This window comes from Rhipicephalus microplus, chromosome 3, assembly GCF_043290135.1.
Source record: "Rhipicephalus microplus isolate Deutch F79 chromosome 3, USDA_Rmic, whole genome shotgun sequence".
Classification (NCBI taxonomy): Eukaryota; Metazoa; Arthropoda; class Arachnida; order Ixodida; family Ixodidae; genus Rhipicephalus; species Rhipicephalus microplus.
In genome coordinates, this window is record NC_134702.1 from 251,025,409 (window position 1) to 251,044,487 (window position 19,079).

Genomic DNA, 19,079 nt, shown 5'->3' on the forward strand with positions numbered 1-19,079 from the left:
CACGTGACTATGCTGCATACTGGTATACACTTCAACGCGCCCACATGAGGCTTACGTAAGTGCGTAGCGTCCAGACTTACCCCGTGCGGAAAGTACAGCTCATGTTTCACAGCAGATCTGACGGGCTCGAGGTTTGCCGTCTTTCGTAGACAGAAAATTCTGTCGTAGACAAAAAGCCCTCTCCGAACACGGGCACTGATTTGTTTGGCGTGTGTCGCAGTAACTCCAAATGGCCGAGAGAGGGATAAAAAGCATGGGATGTAGATAAGAGCAAAGAAAGAACTTAGCGAGAAAAAAAAATTCGCAGATGCCACGTACAGTGGGAATCTGTGTTATGCGAAGCACAAGAAAAGAAGCTTGATATGTCACTTTAAAATCAGCATACCGTTACGAGACCAATGTAAATTACGCTGCACATGACTTTCATGCCATGACTATCATGTTTGGAAGTGTCATTTACATTCGTAGTCTACTTACGTCACGCGATACCAACTTTACGAAACTTAGTATATGTCGAAGTAGCGAAACGGCCGCGAGGAAGCAGTGAACGTAGCGTGTAGTCATGCTTTATATGACACGCTTATCATAATTATATTTGGACGTGTCATTTACCTTCTTCGGCCAGTCACGTCCAGTATTACCAAATTTTAAATATCTGAAGCAAGAAAAACGGCCGTGAGCCCACTATGAGCGCAGCATTTAGACATGTTTTACACGAGAAGCATATGAAGATTATTTTGCTCGGAAGTGTCATTTACTTTCGCCGTCCGTTCGCGCCACCTAGTACTAAATTTGGTATATGTGAAACTAGCGAAACGGCCGTGAGCGCATCAGGAACGTGGTACGTTGTCATATTCCTACATGACACTCATATCATGATTATCATGTTTAAACCACTCATATAATTTCGTCATCCACTATTCTACCTTCAGTGACTTTAGGTCCTCCCTTTTTTTAGCAAAAAATTTTATCATCATCATGTATTAACGTTGCGTAACACCAAATTTGGTATACCTAAAGCTAGCGGAACGACAGTGAGCTCACTATGAGCGTAGCATCTGGTCATGTTTTTCATGACACGCATGTCATCATTATCATGTTTGGACGCGTCATTCACCTTTGTCGTCAGTTCGCGTCACGTAATACGAAATTTCGTGTATGTGAAACCAGCGAAATAGCCACGAGAGCCTCATGACCGTGGCATGTAGTCATGATCTTGATGACAAGCATGCCATAATTTCCACGTTGGGGTCTTTCACTTGTGATCGCCAAGGATTCTTGTCATATCATACCAATTTTATAATATATGCCATGAGAACGAAACCACAGCTAAAGTACTATGCATGAAATGTAAATCAAGATATTCATGGCATACATATTTGCCCCGCCGTGGTGGTCTAGTGGCTAAGGTACTCGGCTGCTGACCCGCAGGTCGCGGGTTCGTATCCCGGCTGCAGCGGCTGCATTTCCGATGGAGGCGGAAATGTTGTAGGCCCATGTGCTCAGATTTGGGTGCACGTTAAAGAACCCCAGGTGGTCGAAATTTCCGGAGCCCTCCACTACGGCGTCTCCCATAATCATATGGTGGTTTTGGGACGTTAAACCCCACATATCTATTTACATATCTATCATGGCATACATATCACGATTCTCAAGTTATGGCTAGTCAGTTATGTTCGGCATGCAGTCATGTTATGTTATGCCAATTTTCGTATCGATACCGTTATTGAAACGGCCAAGAGAGCGAAAAAAGGACAAAATACGCCAGGCCTGCGCGGAAAGCGCAGCACAGTCATAGCGAAAGGTATAGCGCGGCCTTTCAGAGCCTTTTCTAAACACTCATTCGGTAACTGCTGCCCACACACTTGCTTGATGCCCACCACGGCATTATCATTAAAACTTTTAGGGTAGTAGGCTGGCATTCGCTATGCTATTTTTTGTCATTCTTCTGAGAAGCATGGAATCTGCTAAACTGTTGCGAGAAATTTTCTGCCAATTGTTCATGCAGTGCCTAACGACGATGAGGAATTATGCCTGAAGCGGGTCTGCGCAACAGCTAATAGCTGAACAAAAAAACAAGCTTTTGTAATAGGTTGGAGCATTGGATGACACCCTCGTTACGCTATTCGCATTGGGTGACAACTGGTAGTTGTTTCGCTGTTTTAAAATACTTTGTAAGTCGTATTAACGCTATTGCTTTCCGAAAACAAGCCTACCTAAGGCAAGTTTGCCAACAAATCCCAAGCAGTGGTGTGGCTCAGTAATGGAATACTGGGCTGGTACCCAGTGGACCCAAGGACGAGCGCCACTGTGTCATTGACACCGTTTTTTAGGGGCGAAGCTCCTTAGGGCGTGGGCTGTGCGTCCCCTGTAGCCTGTATGTAGCCACCTCTAGTTTAGTTCTTGCAGTGTTCACTAGATGGCGGTACCGTCCCCTGTATGTAGCCCGTGATCTAGATCTAGGAGCTCCTAGATCTAGGAGGCGTTGGCATAGGTGTTTTGTGTTCAGTTCAGGCTGTCAGTTCAGGCTGTCAAGGTGGATGGACGTGTTTTTCGAGCGCTCCGGATCGACTGCGCAGATAAGTGTTTTTGCATGTTTTGAGCTTGTCTTTGTAATTATAAGGCAGCGGTTGAAATCTTCGTAGCACTTATTTTATGGTACGGCTTTTTCGGGGGCCAGTCACCAGGTATTTATTAGTTAGTGCGGGTGTGTGTGTTTGAATTTCTTTGTTGTTGTTTTTTTTCTTTTGCCACCCCGTGGGGGAGGTGCGCGTACATTGAACACACACATTTTTGTAGTAGAGCTTAGACTTTTTTTTTCTCGTAGTGCAGGGTTCGAGTTTAGTAATTATCGAGTATAGGGACAATTGGTGTCAGAAAGGCATGGTTAAAAAGACTGTAAAGTGTTCAGGATGTGGAGTGGGTTTGAAAGTGGACCCAAGCGTAGAAGCGGATGGAGAAGAGGCTGACGCGAAGTGTAGACAATGTGAGGTCGAGGAAAAAATGGAGAAAATGATGGTTGTCCAGAGTGAACTGCTGGTGAGAATCGCCAAGCTCGAGACTGAGTTGGCGACAGAGCAAGAGAAAACGAGGGCAATGGGAGAAAGACTGAAGTCCGCCGAGGAAGCGCTAGCAAAGCGGAACAAAGAAGCGACCTACCGAGAGAACAGTAGGGAACCGGCAACCAGAACGGTGGAGAAGGAAAAGCAGGCAAGTTTGGAAAAACAGGTTTAGCCGGTTCAACTGTCGCAAGGCCCAGCTTCAGCGAGGTAGTGGTGGGGCGGGGAGGGAACAAAGCAGCCGGCGTCACAGGTGCAAGTAGCCCCCAGGTGCAGAACGCTCCAGCTGAAAAGTCGCAGCATGTGATAATCGCCGGGGACTCGAATTTAAATCGATGCACAGAAGCCATCAAAGAGAGGGTAAGAGGTGACAAGAGGGTTGCAGTAGGGGCGTTCCCCGGACGCAGGCTGGAAGCAGTCATGAGGCAAGCGAGCGCAAAGCTCAAAACGACAGCTGATAGACGAAACCTAGTGATAATTTCAGGCGGTTTAAACGATGTCTTAAATAGAGATGCAGCAGGACTAGCAGCCACACTGGCGAAAGGCGTCGATGACATGCGCACCACTTCTCCTAAGGTACAAGTAGTGATATGCACGATACCGGAGGTACCGGTGCGTGATAGCAACCTGCAAAGAGCGGTGGTCAACGCAAACCAAGAGATATGGCGGATGAGTCGAGAGAAAGGCGTTGAGGTGGTGGAAATAAACAGAGAGGTGCATAGGTGGGGGGGTTTTCAACGAGACAGAATTCACTTCAATGGGCGGCTAGGTCATAAGGCGGGTTGGCGACTTGCAGGACGCGCAGTAGCTTTTTTGGGGGGCAAGCGAGCCCTTCGGGGTGCAGGATAGCTAGTAACGAGGAAAACAACCAGGGAGATTCTTCGACAGGTGGTATGGACAGAGTCGATTCCAAAGTGGCACCAATATCTAAGATAGGTAGAGTCCGGGGCATAAATAGACGTAGCCACGAGCGCCGAGCCAATTCAGACATAGGGTATATTAACATGCAGGGTGGTAGGAACAGGCTGAAGTGGGAAAAGATAGAAGAACAGCTAAGGGAAGAGAGGCCGATGGTATACGGTTTTGTAGAAACACATCTCAGGGACATGGAACAACCTCCGAACAATCCGGACTACGCGTGGGAATATTGTAATAGAACAGAAGGCAGCAGAAAGGGGGGTGGTATTGGGGCATTCATTCGTAAAAGTACAGACTGGCAAAGGGTCAAGCAGGAGTGCAAGGAACATTTATGGCTAAAAGGGAAAGTGGCAGGTCAAATGACACTCCTAGGTTTCGTGTACTTGTGGACGGGAGCAAAGGCCAGAGAGGAAAACCAGACAATGGTAGAGTGTATATCAAAGGACATTCAAGAATTAGGAAGAGAGTGCGAGATAATTATACTAGGAGACATGAATGCGCACATAGAAGATATAGATGGGTATACCGACCCGACAGGCAAAATGATCATGGATATGTGTGAAAGGCTCGATTTGATCATTTGCAACAGTACCGAGAAGTGTGAAGGGCAAATAACATGGGAGGTAGGAAGGCTTCAGTCGACGATAGATTATGCACTGATGTCACATAGGATGTATGATAAGCTCAGGGGAATGCACATAGATGAAGGTGGCTCCAGAAGTCTGGGTAGCGATCACAAACGTATCAAGCTAAGTTTTGGAAGAGCAGTGAAAGTGGGAAGGAGACAAGATGAGCAACTACAGGAAAATTTTTATCCGGAAAGGCAAATTGAAATAACCACTAAACAAATTGAGAAAGTAATCACGGAGGATAATAAGACAGTATGGACATACACGAATCTAATTAGACTCTTTGAGCTAGAGCTTGCTAAGACGCGTGACAAGTCACCCCGGAAAGGAAGACACAAACCCAAAAGTTGGTGGGATGAGGAAGTTAAGAGAGCCATAGCAAAACGTCAGGAAGCCTCTAGGGAACACAGACATGCTAAGCAGCGGGGTGAACCGACAGATGATGTTGAAAGAAAATGGGCAACCTTTCTAAGCTGTAAAAGAGATGCATCCCTTCTGATCAATGAAAAGATTAAAAGGAAGGGAGCTCAGTGGCTGGCAGAAGTACATAAAAAAGATAGAAAGGCAGCTGCAAAATTTTGGAATCATCTAAACTCCCTAAGAAATGAGACGAGCCTAGAGCAGAGATTTATAACTACAGCCCGAGGTGCTAGGCTAGAAGGGGACGAAGCTATTGAATATATAAGAACAAAAGTGACAGAAAACTTTCGACAAAGAAGTACTTTATGCACCACAATAGACAAGGACGAATCAAGTGGTGCAATGGCTCCATTTTCACAACAAGAGTGGGTAAGGCCTGAGAAAACGGTTCCTAGTAGTACATCAACAGGCCCAGATGGCATTCCAATTAGGCTGATAAAGACATTAGGTCCGAAGTCTAAGCAGGCTTTGAGAGAGGCAGTGAGCAAAATAATAATCGATGGTGAAGTTCCCGATGGATGGAAACTTAGCAGGATGAGCATGATCTGTAAAGGAAAGGGGGACAAAGCTGACATAAACAACTACCGTCCTATAACAGTGACATCAGTAATCTACAGGCTCGCGATGCAGATTATAAAGGAAAGACTGCAGGCATGGATAGAGGATGAGGGGGTGCTGGGGGAACTGCAGAATGGGTTTCAGAAACGCAGGAAGTTGTAAGACAATCTGTTCTCACTGACGCAGTGCATCGAAATAGCAGGAAAGGAACTCAGGCCCCTGTGGCTAGCATTTTTGGATGTCAAGGGAGCGTACGATAGTGAAGTTCTAGAGGACTTGTGGGGAATACTGGACACACTAGGTGTGAAAGATGCAGTCACTAATCTTTTGAAGGAAATCTATAAAAGTAACATGGTAGTTATAAAGTGGGAAAAACAGGTATCCAAGCCCACAGAGGTGAAACGGGGGCTTAGACATAGGTGTCCCCTGTCACCCTCATTATTCGTGATCTGCCTACAAGGATTAGAGGCAAAATTAGAGGGAAGTGGACTGGGCTTCAACCTCTCTTTAGTCAAACAAGGAAAACCTATTGATCAGGCACTACCAGCATTAATGTACGCAGATGATATAGTGCTAATGGCCAACAACAAGGAAGATTTGCAGAGATTGATGGACATCTGCGGTAATGAGGGAGATAGGTTAGATTTCAGCTTCAGTAAGGAAAAATCAGCAGTCATGATTTTCAATGACAACAAAGGTAGTGAGCTTGGAATACAGGAGGTCACGCTAGAGATAACAGATAAATACAAATATCTGGGCGTATGGATAAGCAATGGGACCGAGTATCTGAGGGAACACGAAATATACGTGACGACTAAAGGTAACAGGAATGCAACAGTCATGAAAAATAGGGCACTGTGGAACTAGAATAGGTATGATGTTGTGAGAGGAATATGGAAAGGGGTCATGGTTCCTGGGCTGACGTTCGGCAATGCGGTCTTGTGCATGAGATCAGAAGTTCAAGCAAGATTAGAAATTAAGCAACGTGGAATAGGTAGGCTTGCTTTAGGAGCTCACGGGAATACACCAAATCAGGGAGTACAAGGTGATATGGGATGGACATCATTTGAGGGCAGGGAAGCTAGCAGCAAGATAAAATTTGAGAAGCGATTGAGAGAAATGGGGGAAGAGCGTTGGGCTAGGAAGGTTTTCAGCTACTTGTACATGAAGAATGTCGATACAAAATGGAGGAAGCGAACCAGGAAGTTGACTGGTAAATACTTAGAAAACAGCAGGTGGCCAAACCAAAAAGAACTATCGGTTAAGAAGAAAGTGAAGGAAACGGAGACTGACATGTGGAGAATGGGCATGATTAAGAAGTCCGCACTAGAGGTCTATCGAACGTTTAAGCAGGAAATTGCCAAGGAAAGGATCTATGATAATACTCGGGGTAGTTCTCTACTGTTTGAGGCCAGAACGGGAGTACTGTGAACCAAGACATATCGGGCCAAATACGAAGGGGTAGACACAGTATGCAGTGCGTGTGGAGAGGAAGAAGAAGAAACTGCCGAACACTTGATAATGTTCTGTAAAGGGCTTCACCCTATAGTTCAGGATGATGGCACAGAGTTTTTCAAAGCACTGGGGTTTAGGGACCGGGAGGGCAAAATAAACTTTAAGCGGGTAGACTTCACTAGAAGGAGGTTGTCTGATTGGTGGCTAAAGTCAAGGCGCGAGTGAAAATTAAACTCTTAACTGCAAAGTACGAATCCTCAAACTCTTCTTAAGGAAAAAAATAAATATAGTTTTTGGTTCATTATATATTACGGCTTGGTGGCGCTAGCCACCGCCCGATCTAAAGGGTACAGCCATATCCATCCATCCATCCATGTAGCCACCTCTAGTTTAGTTCTTGCAGTGTTCACTAGATGGCGGTACCGTCTCCTGTATGTAGCCACCTCTCGTTTAGTTCATGTAGTGTTTACTAGATGATGGTACTTGTAGCTGATGATGAAAAGATGCAAGATGTTATAAACTAGAAAGCGGTACTTGTAGTTGATGAAAGACGCGAGATCTTATAAAATAGGAATGATGTCACATATGGCGCGTGTCATTGGTTGAAGGCAATCGTTCGATTTAGTGCGGCGACGTACGCTAGGGGGAGCGATGTAATAAAATCGAGTGGGCAAAATGTACAGAGGATTCATGGTTTACCAGGTTTACCTCCGGAGCTTCGCCCACTCATCATCATTCACTTCGTGGATATAGCGGAATTTTCTTTTTTTCTGATTTCGCGCGATGTGGTTACGGGCACCGAGGATGTCGGCGGCAGCGGACCGCTACGGCGCTGCGCGAGACTCGAATTGTGGTCTCATAACAGCTTTCGCTGTAAAAATCTTGGGCCACTAGATAGATAGATAGATAGATAGATAGATAGATAGATAGATAGATAGATAGATAGATAGATAGATAGATAGATAGATAGATAGATAGACAGACAGACAGACAGAAAGATAGATAGATAGATAGATAGATAGATAGATAGATAGATAGATAGATAGATAGATAGATAGATAGATAGATAGATAGATAGATAGATAGATAGATAGACAGACAGACAGACAGACAGACAGACAGACAGATAGACAGATAGACAGACAGACAGATAGATAGATAGATAGATAGATAGATAGATAGATAGATAGATAGATAGATAGATAGATAGATAGATAGATAGATAGATAGATAGATAGATAGATAGATAGATAGATAGATAGACAGACAGACAGACAGACAGACAGACAGACAGACAGACAGACAGACAGACAGACAGATAGATAGATAGATAGATAGATAGATAATTAGATAGATAGATAGATAGATAGATAGATAGATAGATAGATAGATAGATAGATAGATAGATAGATAGATAGATAGATAGATAGATAGATAGATAGATAGATAGATAGATAGATAGATAGATAGATAGATAGATAGATAGATAGATAGATAGATAGATAGATAGATAGATAGATAGATAGATAGATAGTCTTCGAAGTTCGCTGAGAAATGCCTCACATTTAAAAATGATCAGCAAGGCGATGTTAGAGAAACCACCTATTCGAAAGCTAAAGTACAGTACATTCAAAGGCGAGAGTCATAATCACTTTGATAGTCAGTTTTTTCATTTTTCATGGTGTTTATTATTCAAAGAATTTGTATTCAGCAAAAGAACTATTATGTTCAGTCGACTCACTTTGAGGCCTAACGATGAACACGTGGCACTCAAGAACCAGCCTTCGCCTCCAGAGCGATGATATGAATTTAAGACATTTTGTATTCATACAATACATCGATGGAAAAGATTTATAAGCACTTTATTATTCCAAATACCTATCTGGGTGACTTCCCATGTCTTAGCTGAGTGAACACTTCAACTAAGTGCGTTGTCAAGGAAACCATTGGCTATTCGTATCTCTGCGCACTCTAGCAGAGCGTAGCTGAGCATTGAATAGCATAGGTTGGAAAAGGGTAGCAGGATGAGCAGGAGGAAAGCGGGAGAAATGACCAAATAGAGAGACACGTGGAGTGAGAAAGAAAAAAAGGAATAAAAAAGAACAAAGAGATAGAAAGAAAGATGTTTAAAGAAAGTGACAGAAAGGTAGAGAGAAAGAAAAAGAAGACAGAAAAACAAAGATATATAGTGTAAAATATGTTGGATGACTGCGAACATGAGACTTTACCAAGTTGAAAATCTGCTGCTTAAACAATTTTTCGCTGACAATGAAACATCTCATCAGCACTGCTGCGTATTCTCTCTCTCGATGCGTTTCCGGGGAAAGAGATTTCGTTATGACCGATTAAGATTTATATTTGAATATTTGAAAGGCACTACCTTGAGTGCACCTTTGCAGACTGACTTGGAAAGTTCCGCATGTGGGAAAACTTCAAAGTGACGAGAACGCAAGTTGCAGTTCGACATGCTTGTATAACAGCCGGAAGAGTCTAAATAATTGGACTCGGAGCGTTTATTTGGATGTCTCTTAACTACGTATAAACTGTTCTCGGTGATGTCAAATCGGTATAATGTATGTATGCTTATGTGAGCTTTATAGTCAAGGATTAGCCGACACTATACTTTTATATAAAAATTCAAATATAACGCTAATGTAATGGCACGTTTCAATTTATGAAATTCAACTGTAATGCGTTTCTTTTCCATTACAAGAACTTGTAACGGCAACTCGTTTCAAAATCGGGAAGAAGCAAGGAACGCGCCTTCGTTTCTGTTGTAAACTAACGTGCACACAGCTGCCATGTACAGCTTCATGGGCAGCGTCAAAGCAGTTTTACTGCTGTAAAGCTGCCCACTGTAAAAGGTAGCCAGGATCCTTCGCGCTGCTCAATGTAGATTTTTTGCTTGGTTATCCTCGCAAACATTTTGCAAGTAAACTCAATTCCATCTTTTGAATTTCCCGGGGACGCAATGCAAATGCACTTTTGTTGAGATAAATTAGAATATAGGGCATTTCAGTTCTGCGAACGCATTCCGTGCCACTATTCACCTTTCCATAAAGGCCTCCCTGGGCACCGCCACAGCCCTCCTTGGGCTGCGCAAATTGGCGCGTCCCCTCGAAAATTCACTGGCAACGCTGCGCCCTTAGCCTTTGTACCCCCGCGCACAGCCCATCATGGCGGTGTTTTTTTCCTTCCTGTGAAAAGGTGTATACGGTGCCCCAAGAGGCATGGTTTATCATGGCCTCGGTGATGGTGGGTCAGCGGATTTAAATGCAGAAGATGCGATTTTACGTTTACAAGGACGCTTCACTGCCAAAGACGAGCAGCTAGAACCAGTCGGCTTTAAAAGGGTCGGCTGTAACTTTTGAAGAGGGAGCAGCCAAAACTTTAGCTTAAGAAATACTGATGTGCTCGGGGAAAGTAAAGTTCTGTCCTGCACAGTGGAGTGTTGCGCTAGACCAGGTGCGTAAGATCTTGACTTTGGTCATTGACATCATGATCACTAATCTATCTAGAGCACAAAAATAGATAAAACTGTTACTGTATTTTCATGGCATTCTCAATATGCATTTATTCACGTGTAAATAAAGAATGCAGACTCTGCACGATTGGCTTGGTGGGCATGCTGGTTGGCTGCGCATGAGAAAAACGCTGCAGGATAGACTTTAAAAAATTCCCCACAACTTCTGTTTTGGCGCCTTTGGCGTTTTCCAAAGCTTGATAGCACTGCATGATATACACTATAATAGTGGATTAGAAAAAAAATTGGCAGCATATCCACGGAGTGAATGATAGAGAGTGGGGCGAAGCATTCATCCGTCCATTCTTTCTTGCTTCCGTCCGTCCATGCGTCCGTCTGTGTGACCATCCATGCGTCCATCCTCCCGTCCGTGCGTGTGTCTGTTCGCGCGTCCATCCCTGCGTTCGTCCATGCATCCGCCCCTGCGTCCGCTCATGCGTCCATCCATGCATCTGTCTGTGTGTCCGTTCGTCCATCTATTCAACACTCCAAGTACCACCATCTCACATCTTTTCATCATATATTCCCCATATTTAGGCACCACCATCCAGCTGACATTCCAAGGACTAAATGAGAGGTGGTACACGCACACTTTCTTATGGCTTGCGCTTCGGGTCTACTTCCCACTTTTAACCACCTCGAGTTCATGGTATATACTAGTTCACTGTATTCATGGCACTGCGGCCCAACGCTCGCTAAACCTTTCTAAAACCTGGGAGGTTACGCCCAGCGAGTATAACGTAGCTACCTTTTCCTGTCAGATAGTGCTCAATGTACATGCCAATGGGTGATAATGAGAAATGAGAGACGGGAGAATTTGGCTTTTACTTTCTTACGGCTTGCACTTCGTATCCACTTCCCACCTTTAACCATCTCGAAATCATCCATGGTATATACTAGTTCATTGTATTGATGGCACTGCGGCTCAACGCTCGCTAAACCTTTCTAAAGCTAAGAAGGTTACACCCAGCGAGTATAACGTAGCAACCCTTTCTTGCCAGATAGGGCTCAATGTACATGCCAATGGCTGCTAAGGGGAATCGCAGTTTGCGCGTTAACTAAAAGCCGAATGCTGCTGTCTCTTATTCCCCATTAGCAGCCATTGGCATGTACATTGAGCACTACTTTTTCTTGTTCAACAACGCACAGAAGAAATCTCTCACCAGCACCACCTCGGAGATCAAAATGTTATACTTGTTACATACTACAACGGCTACGGGGGCCGAACAGGTGCCACTATAAAGAGCTTCACCCTTAAGTCCTCTTGGTATCTCAAATAAAGTTTGACCATCCGTCCATCTTCGTACGTTAGCCGAGTTTCAGTGGGGCGAAGTTTCGGAGGGTTTCATTGGTAAACCGTGAATCGTCCATCCGCTAGCCGCGTCTGTCTCTCTGTCTGCCCGTCCGTCCATTTGTGCGTCTGTCTGTCAATCCTTGTGTTCGTTCAATCTTCCATTCGTCCATCTGTCTCTATGTCTGTCCATCCGTCAGTCCGTCCGACTGTCTGTCCATTCATCTGTCTGCTCATGCGTCCATCCGTACGCCTGTCTGTCTGTCCGTCCGTCCGTTCGGGCGTCTGTCTATCTTTTCGTATATCTATCTGTCTGTCCGTCCGTCTGTTTGTCTGTTCGTCTGTCTGTATTTTTGTCCGTTCGTCCATCTATTGAATACTCCAAGTCCCGCCATCTCGCATATCTTAATTATATGTTCATCATATACAAGTACCACCATCCAGCGGACATTCCAAGGACTAAACTGAGGTGGCGACCTACTACTAATCCATGCATCAAGTATGCACGACCAATAGCTTAAAGAGCTTTGCTCTTAAATATTACAACAATGTTTTTGTCAGGTACAACCAATGAATGCGTTCTTCAGGGTCTCGCAGAAAACGACATATTACTCCGATAGGGTTAAAAAGCTTGTGTCGCAGAAAATATGCCGTTGGCATCGGCCCCGTCAGTTGTGAGCGAAAAATCATCCGTGAGCGAAAAAGAAAAAGTATGCAAATAAAATGAAGAATAAAATTTTCGAGCCCATTCAGGATTGAACCAGGGCCGTTCGCGTGGTAAGCAGGTGTCCTACCACAAAGCCATAGTTTTTTTTTCTTTATTTCCGGTAAACTTCACAAACGGGTTACTAAGATATATTACAATTCACTACATACAATACAAAAAAAAACTTAAAACATAACTATAACACATCGCATCCTAGAATTCCTTCATGGTCAGTAGGGCTTCTACCCTTTCTACCCACAAAGGTACACATTCGTCTGTTCTTACCACCATAAGTAATCTTGAGATGCTTTCCTTAAAATACTCTCTTGCTGGTCTTCTGTCTGGGTCACAATGAAATCCAGCCATTCTAGAGCGCCATATACTGTGCAAGGCAGTCATCATAATAAAATCGAAAGGTAATCCATCCTCGTTCTCTATTGCCAAATACCTGATACCATGAGGGTCTAACGGAAACTCTTTTTTGATTGTCCTTTGTAATACGTCCCAAAAATAAACTCCTTCCCAACAGTGCAGGAAAACATGGTCGATAGTTTCCGGTTTCTTACAGATTAGACAGTGAGATCCCCAAGGCATATAAAACCCACGCTCCTCTAGGAAGGTTCTTACAGGAAGCGTTCCGGTGTGTAATTTGAAAAAGAACGTTTTCGCACTTGGAGCTGCTGGCATTTTTTTTTACTCGTTTAAGTACGTTCTGACCCTTGCGTGCTGTATATAGCGCTCTGTACAGTGGGACGGGGAGCATCGTGTCACATAAATCTTTGTACAGTTTTTTCTTTCCAACAGACCACAGGTAGTCAGTTGAAAAGCGAACACACAAAAACCGCACGCTGGCCACTACTTCTTTCATGTATCCTTGCACAGCCCCTGGGGTAACATGGGTGCTCACAACAAACTCGGGCAACAGTCTACTTAGTCTTGTTTGACACACTGTTAGTAGGAAAGGATCTCTTGTCTCACGAAAAAAGAAAAACCTATTTACTAACTGCTTGATAAACAGATGTCCTAGCCCAAGGCCTCCACACTTCACCCGTCTAAACAAATTCGTGCGACTGCACCTTTCCCAGTTAGACCCCCACACAAATATTGCAAACACCCGATGTAATTTTTGCACATTGACCCGGGAACAGTACAGCACTTGCATCACATACGACAGCTTAGACACAAAAAACCAGTTGCATGCAGTAGCCCTAGCAAACATGGACAGATAAGTTGCATTCCACCTATTCGCTTTTTCTTTAATTTCTTTCGTTTGCTGTGTCCAATATTCGTCAGTACTTTTGTATGACTCGAGCGGTACTCCAAGATATTTAACTGGCGTTCTTGTCCATTTAATGGCTGCGAAAAATTCTGGTGTTGAAGGCCAATATCCATGCCAGAAGCCGAGGCATTTACCCCAGTTTATGTGGCTTCCTGTAACTTCGGCGAAAGATTTAGAAACTCTGATTGATTTTTTAATACCGACATAGGTAGTGCCACAAATCGCAACATCATCAGCGTATGCGAGTAGTTTGACCTCTGAAGATTGTACTCTAAACCCATTAATGATGTCATTCTGCAATATCGACTGACATAAAGTTTCAATATAGATGCAAAACAAAAGTGGACTAACAGGGCAACCTTGACGCACTGAGCGCTCGATTCTTATGGGGGGGCCCAATGTCTTGTTGATAATTAGTCTCGTACTACCGTTCCGATATGCCATGGCTACTCCGTCAATAATTATCTTACCAACATTAATGTGCTTCAATACTGCAAACAAAAGAGCGTGGGAAACGCAATCAAACGCTTTCTCCAGATCCAGCTGGAGTATGGCCACACGAGCATGACAGGTGTCAACACATTCGAGCACGGATCGCATTTTATGAACGTTTGTAACTATGGACCGACCTTTTATTCCACACGTTTGGTGTGGACCGACGATATCTTTTATTACTGACTGAAGTCTGGCCGCCAAAATTTTCATTAATATTTTGTAGTCTACGTTTGTCAGTGCGATTGGCCTGTACGATGTGACGTGCCTGAGCTTTTCAACCTCGTCTGTTTTCGGAATCAGAACGGTACGCGATTCACCAAAGGATGGTGGTAATTTCTTTTCCTCATATGCCTCATTAAAAACGCCCGCAAGTATTGAAGACAATTCGCTTTTAAAACATTTGTACCACTTGGCACAAAGGCCATCTGGTCCTGGAGATTTTCCAGGATTTAACTTATCAATCGCCCGTTCAACTTCAGATGCAGATATAGATAATTCCAAAGCGTTTTTCACTTCCTCACTCACTTGCGGCATGAGTCCTAAATATTCATCTTTAAATCTTTCTAGGTTTGCCTGTCTACACGCAAAAAGGTTTTCAAAATGACTTGAAAATACGGATAAAATGCTGTCCGTATCAGTTACTTCGTGACCATCCTTCTCTATTTTCTCGATATGATTCCGTCGAGCGTTCGTTTTCTCCACCCCTAACGCTCTTTTGGTTGGCGTCTCTCCAGCCGCTAAAGCCTCGGCCCTAGCACGGACAAGTGCACCGCGGTAGCGTTCCTCGTCATGCAGTGCAAGCTTCTGCTTAATATTGCGTATGTCAATTTTGTACTCTCCCGGTTGTCTGCACTCCAAGTCTACTAGTCTTTCCAAAGTCTTTCGGAGTTCTTTTTCTTTCTTTTTCCTTTCATAACTCAATGCGCAAGAACGATCAATAGCTTTTATTTTTATTTGCTGCTTGAACTCTTCCCATTGTTCTGCAAGTTTAGCTCCATCATCCATTTTTATTTCATTGATGCAGTTCATAACCTGATCTAAGAAATATTCGTCAGTGATCAAAGCGGAATTCATCTTCCACAGCTCCCATGAGAAAGTTCCACCTTGTGTTTTCTCTCCCATATCACATTTAACTAAACAATGATCGCTAAAGTGTATTGGGTAAACAGCATATGTCTTGCAGTGGGCTAATAATTCAAGCGACACGTAAATGCGATCAAGGCGCGCATGGCTATTCCCCTGAAAATGTGTGAAACGCACCTCCCGCGTTCCCTCCATACAGCTGCCCACGTCTTCTAACTCGAATTGAGTAACTACGTCCGCTAGCGTCCTACTACTTTTATCGTAGTTGGCGCGTCCATTTGCTCGATCTCGCCCATTGAGGACGCAGTTAAAATCACCAAGTAATACAGATTTCCTTTCCAAAGTGAAGTGCTGCTTTAGGCTTGAAAAAAAAAGTGATCGCTCCTCACAAATGGTTGGTGCATAAATACACACTATACGCCACTGACATTCATTGAATACAAAATCACAGGAAACCAATCTACCAGACGGGCAAGCGAAGGTATCTTGCACTATCAGACCCGGTAACTTCTTAATGAACAAAACGCAGCCTGCAGACGTGCCTATTGCTTGACTTACAACTGCGTGGTAACGCGCCGTAAACCTCAGCACCATGCCCCGGGTCTCCTCCTCACCGTCTACTTTTGTTTCTTGTACAGCAAGTACATCCAGATCATGATCCACAAGTAACCTGTAGACTTGGCTCTGTTTCCGCTTGGCGGCGAGACCTCGAACATTTAACGTTGCCACTCTAAGTTTCGGTGCAGCAGCCATGTCTACACAGTGAAGAAGTTAGCCCGGGGCATGGTGCTTACCTTCGGCGTCTAGCAGAGAGCTAGACATCTTCGGAGCCTCCAGGTGGACCCGTGCCACTGGAGGACAAAGGTGGCCAGTGATTGTTCGATATCGAGTTGGGACGCAGCCTTGTGCTGCTGCGTCTGAACGAAGTCGCCTTCGCAGGTGGCCCCTCTTCTTGCTTTTCGCTGGACGCCTCACGCCGTCCTGCAGACTGCTCGCGGGGTCTTTTGCTTGGCGCCCCACCACTGATACTCTCGCACGACACTGGAAGTTCGGTTAATTCCACCGGCTCAGGCTCCTTCGATGAGGTGCTTGTGAAGCCTTCTTCGGTTTGGCCGGCTGGCTTTTGAGTAACCACCTCCCCAGATGCTATGTCTGCTTTGGCTGTTGGTTCATCACCACCAGTCGGTGTAACTGTACCTGTTGAAGGTTCAGGGTTCACCGCGTCGCCTGCGCCTTTCGCCGCGTCTTCAGCCTCGGTCACGTCCATCACCAACTCTGCTGTGTCGTCACCTTCGGCTGATCCGATAGCCGATGCGTACGTGCGCATGCACGCATCTTCGCTGTGGCCGAACCGCCGACAACGCGAGCATCGGGGTACCTTACACTCTCTTCTAACATGGCCGGTACCTTGGCAGCGCAGACACTGCATTGGCCGACCAGGTGCAACCACAAGTGCCAGTTCACCAGCCACCCTGATTTGATGGGGGAGATCTTCAACCTTCACGCCACTCTTGAGCTTAAGAAGCACAGTCCGCGTGGTTGAACCCTTGTCGCTGACACCTTGAACACGCCAATGCTCCCTTGTGACTTGTACGACCTTCCCATAAGCCGCCAACGCCGTTCGCACGTCTTCATCGTTGACGCCGTACAGCAGCCAATGAAGACGCAGCCGCACCTGCTGATCCTGGGGGTCTACGATGATGCAGCGTCGGCCCTTGACTTTCAACTCCTTCACATCCAGCAAGCGTTTCGTAGCGTCCGCGTTGTTCATGGTGACTGCCCAGACATGATTTATCTGGTAGGCCCCCAGTGCCAACACCTCCGGCAGCAGTCCTGTAGGTCCGAGCGCGTCTCGGAAATCTTGGACTCGATACGGTCTGCCGCGCACATCACCGTGTAAAAACACGGTGTTTTGCGCGACGCGTCCCTTGGGCAGTGGTGGCAAAATAATCTCATATCCTGCGTCTTGGTCTTCGGTCATCCTGTTACCGCGGCTAGTATGTGCCGCAAACGCCGCTCCTACGGAGCACATGATTCTTGCGTCCGACGCGCGTGAGTGCCGACGAAAGAATGACCACAAAGCCATAGTGTTACTTGCAGTTGCTAACACTACACAAATGCCATGTAGTGAAACGAGACTCCTTAACGTATTCTGTTCGACAGGTGTCACGACGAAAACGAGCCCGTTTGGCGATTTGTAGGCGAATTTGGGAGGCCATCTAACTAAGTCTAAAAATGCCTAGATAGTGCAGCCATCACCGCTAAAAACAAACAGGAACTTTCAAACAGCTTTAAAAATGAACAACTATGTCCATCTCGCGGAAAACGTTTCATTCCTTTCCAGAACCATTCATCAAGCAAACAGCAAATGCTAGATAACTTGCTGCTATCTGTGACGCATTGTGAGACTCTTTATTGCCTCAGAGATAGCGAGCGCGTGGCGCGTATCTTGGAGGCCGTGCGACTGTCGCTTTAGATTGAAAACTTGTATGTACCATTTGCGCACACGCGCTAGTACAATCTACTGTGCGTGTGTGTGCGCGCGTGTGTGTGTGTGTGTTTGTGTGACAAAAATATTAATAAGTATGCACTTAGCGATTGAAGGGCGCACTAGAGGCCAAATTTCGTTATCGCGTTCAACTCTTAAAGGTGAAGCTTAAGGTTCCCCCACTTTTCGCAATGAAAAGCGTGAAGATTAAACTATCCATCGATTGAAAAGTCTTCGCCTGTGAGTTGCGGTGACTCTCGTCTACATGTGATTCTCGGGATTATGAGAAACCCGTCCTTCGTGATTGCCACAGTTACAGCTAGAGCAAGAAAAACTAAGAAGATAGTCCAGTCGTGCCTTTAAGTGAGCCTGGAGACTTAGAATGCGTTATTTTAAAAATTACAAGCTGGAATATGTCACTGTTGTTGCTTGTCTCGTACCGCCCTCCTGAGTCATCCTGTTTTTACATGACCTCTGTGAACATATGTCTTCATTTTCTCATGACAAAATGTTTCTTGTTCGATATTTCAACCTGTCAGATATAAATTGGCTGAATGAATACCTTGGTCCCGACTAAAGCTCAAATTTCAATTACCTAAGTAATATCATGTCGTTCTACAGCTTGAAGCAGGTTGTCAATCAAGCGACACGTGTTCAAGTCAGGTCAATAACGGTGCTTGATCTTGTCATTGTCAGTCAAACCACGTGTATCTGATCAATACATGGTGTATTTTCCTGTCTATTACAGTCTTGTAGCACCATTGATGCAAAAAGGTGATCGTTAAATACTTATCGCACGACAGGGACGAAAGCATGTTGAATGTTCTTGATTTTGTCTCGACAGTTTTCATTGTGACGATATTTTATTGTGACGACATGTGTTTAAATATTTCTTTTTCCCTCGCGCTGTCACTACTTGGTGACACCAGGTGAAGCTGTTAATGTTACAAACATTGATGAATTTTGTTCTTTTGTGGAGCAGCTAACGTAGCCAGTATAATTACATTTTGCTGTTCTTGTTGTTGCGATAACGAAAAACATGTTTTGCAGTGGTGCATTGTAATCTTTGTACACATATATTGTTTTTATCACGGTTTCACGTAGTTTTTATCATTTTTTTCTTTTTTTCTCGTCTTCTCGTGTATGGGAAGAGCACCAATGTAGTATTGTTGTAT